The sequence below is a fragment of the Onychostoma macrolepis genome, chromosome 01 (genome assembly GCF_012432095.1).
Source record: "Onychostoma macrolepis isolate SWU-2019 chromosome 01, ASM1243209v1, whole genome shotgun sequence".
Classification (NCBI taxonomy): Eukaryota; Metazoa; Chordata; class Actinopteri; order Cypriniformes; family Cyprinidae; genus Onychostoma; species Onychostoma macrolepis.
This window is the reverse complement of record NC_081155.1, coordinates 13,324,530-13,328,063: the sequence shown is the minus strand read 5'-3', so window position 1 is coordinate 13,328,063 and position 3,534 is coordinate 13,324,530.

Here is a 3,534-nt window from a genome sequence, read left to right as displayed (position 1 = left end):
GAGCCGCCGACACTGGAGGTGGGGGGTGGGGGGGCACTGAGGAGGTGGGGGGGTGTTGCGGAAGCAATGACGTCACGTTGGAACGACTGCAGCCGGTTTTGGACCGAGGGATCTCCGGTGTGACGGGCTGTGCCAAAGTCCTGCCACCTAGTCTAGTGCCTCCTCTCACCTTAATCTGTAGGTCTGGGTTATTATTTCCCAATAAAGCGACGGGGCTTTAAAACTTACAGTGAACAAAGTTTAGGACAACACATATGTGACCCTGGACCACAAAACCAGTAATAAGGGCCATTTTTTTTTTAATTTAGACTTATATGCCATCTGAAAGCTGAATAAATAAGTTTTCCATTGATGTATGGTTTGTTATGATAGGACAATATCTGGCGGAGATACAACTATTTGAAAATCTGGAATCTGAGGTGCAAAACAATCTAAATATTGAGAAAATCACCTTTAAAGTTGTCCAAAAGAAGTCCTTAGCAATGCATAATACTAATTAAAAAATAAATTTTGATATATTTACGGTTGGAATTTTACAAAATATCTTCATGGAACATGATCAGGGGCGTCATGCACTCATTATTTTTGAGGGGACACGAGAGTGAGAGTGTGTGGGGGTCATGTGACACACAGCAGCCACAATAGCACTTATGTTCTTGTTTATTTATTTATTTAATTATTTATTTTTCCTTTTTATTCGAAACATTCCCAAACGCATTAACTGTATCATGAAATATGAATATCTTGATTCTCACCTTTATAGATTATGTTAGTTGATCTATAATGGGCGATGGTCAAAGTAGCCAATAATGTTGTCTATTAACTATGCATAAAAACCAGTCTGTTCACTTAAGTAACAGGGTGTCATGCCATAACACAGTTTTAATATGACTGACTTTATATTTAATGTGAATTTAACATTGAAAGTTAATGTGAATAAAAACATTGTAAGTTAGGCTACTTATCAAATCACTTTCATTGTACAGAAAGCGAGCAAAGAACATTTACATTATCAAAGAACATTTTCACTGACAGTCTAGAGTTCAAGCGCTCTCAAAAACTCCCATTAAAATCACTGAAGCTGTTTACACTGTGAAATGGATATCTTATTACAGATTCATACACACATCTGCACTTTGTTGTTTCTAACGAGAGAATTCGCCAGAAAGAGGTCTTCAGTCAGCGAGCAAGTGAAGAAAACACCGGCATTTTAGCGATGGCTCATCTGAACGCCTCTGATTGGTCATTGCATTCATAAGCTCAACAGCATCGTGTGTGATTGGTTATAATGCGCAATGCTGTAAAAACGCGTCTGTCTTGTATTAGATTTAAATAAAATGCATTTAAATGATATTTTAATACTTTATCTAATGTGTCTTGCAAGAGAAAGAGACTACTTGGGATAGTTTATTGCACAAAAATTAATTTGAAATAAATATTATACATGTAACATTCTAATGTAATATTCTAATTCTGTTTTATCTTTTTGTTTTCTTTTTTATGAAAAAAAACGACCTCACTTGCACTCTATTCTTTTTCTATTCTATCTACTTGTTTCCTATATATATATATATATATATATATATATATATATATATATAGGGAGAAAAATGTGTATTGCAATGTGTATTGCATTAGGCTAACCGAGACTTGTCATAGCTCTGGCATATCATTGCTCTTTTGTTGGTTTTGATTGCTTCTATTGTCCTCATTTGTAAGTCACTTTGGATAAAAGTATTTGCTGAATGACTAAATGTAAATGTATATGTGTAATTGAAGTCAGCCTTGAATTAACCACAAAATGTTAATAATTTAAAATGGGCATTATAAAAAAATGCATTTTTGTTTATTTAGTACTGCTAATTTATAATACGCATGATTTTTAATTCTTAATACTGTGTTGTCACCTGGCTGATCAAAACTGCAAACATTCACTGATGCTCAAGGCAAAATACTGGGATATCCAAAATGTTGTCAGTAGCCATTGACTTCCACAGTATTTTTTTCCTATATGGACATCAATGGTTGCCGTCAACTTTTTAGTTACCAATGTTCTTCAAAACATTTTCTTTTGTGCTCAACATACAGGTTTGGAGAAACTTGAGGGTGAGTAAATTATGACAGATTTTTCATTTTTGGGTGAACTATCCCTTTACGAGCCAGGGGGTGTAAACTTCTGAACATGATGATTGGTGGAAATTGTCTTCATTTTGTTTAAATACCTTTTTTAGTACTGCACTTCAGAAGTTACATAAAATACTTACATATTTCCTAGAAGACAAAATAAGAACAATTTACTCCCAATCATCCTGTGCAAATGTTTACACACCCTTGTTTTTAATGCATTGTGTTCCTTCTTGAGCATCAGTGAATGTTTTCAGCATTTGTAATAGTTGTATTTTGCAGATTCCGCAAGGTGTATGTAAACTTATGACTATATAGGCTACTTCGAAAACAACAAAGGGTGCAAAATGCTGATTAAAAAATCTTAGAGCTGAGCATTACGGAGCAAAACTATTCCAAATTTCACTAGAAAAATTACATCATTTTTAAAGGTTTTATTTTGTTTATGCTGTCATCTGCTTATGTGATTGTCAGTAGCCGTCTTGAGAAGCAATCAGAAATGAGGTGTGCAGAAGCCTTGGAAAATTGTTTGGTTTGGTTTTTAGTTGCAGGTTGATCAGCAAATTATCAGCTTGTAGCATGTAATGATCTATGTTCTATAGACAAATATAAATTGTATCTAGGCGTTTCTTTAGAAAATGTGCATTGGGCTTAAATCTTGACCAGTTAGTCTCAAAAACAAAGAGATAAGTAGTGGTGGTTGTTGAACTTGAATCAGGAGTTTCCAGCTTTTCAGACTCTCAACACAGTCAGAGGCAGTTATTAAAATGCCATTGCTAGCTTTTCAGAAATGTTTTCTGAAACAAAAACACAAGTAGACTTGAGGAAAGCACAAAGTACTTAAGATTAAATACTACTTTGATACAAACTAAAACGCCGAGAAATCTGTAATAGTGGAAATGGTTAGAGTAGTGAGGCCGTTTTAAAGTGAATTGTGTTCCAAACCCAAATTCAGTCCACGCGCTTACGCGTCGAGTCAAACCCGTTCATATGCCGCCACCTCGTGGTAAACTTTTTTAAATTTTTAAATTATTATTTTATTTATTTACTTTAATAAGATCTGATGGAAACGAGTATTACATGATTACATGTGGTGAAAATAGATCTGCAACAAAAATGTAATGTTTTTCAATATTTTATAAATGAGAAAAAGTCTCGGTAAAACAGCTTATATTGAAAACTGTTGTCATTGTCAGTTAACATTACAGGTTAAACTATACAGGTTAAGTAACAAATGAAAGCAAAATAAAGAAAGGCATTTAGTCTAAAGCTTCAAGTTAAGCGGTTATAAAGCAGTCACGCCAGTGTTAGGCTTGGGGGAATTTTTTCAACATAAATAATGGCAGTAGAGGGCGCCATAAGGATGGTTAATAACTCCACTTACATTAGATCACTGCTGGTCCTTTTCGT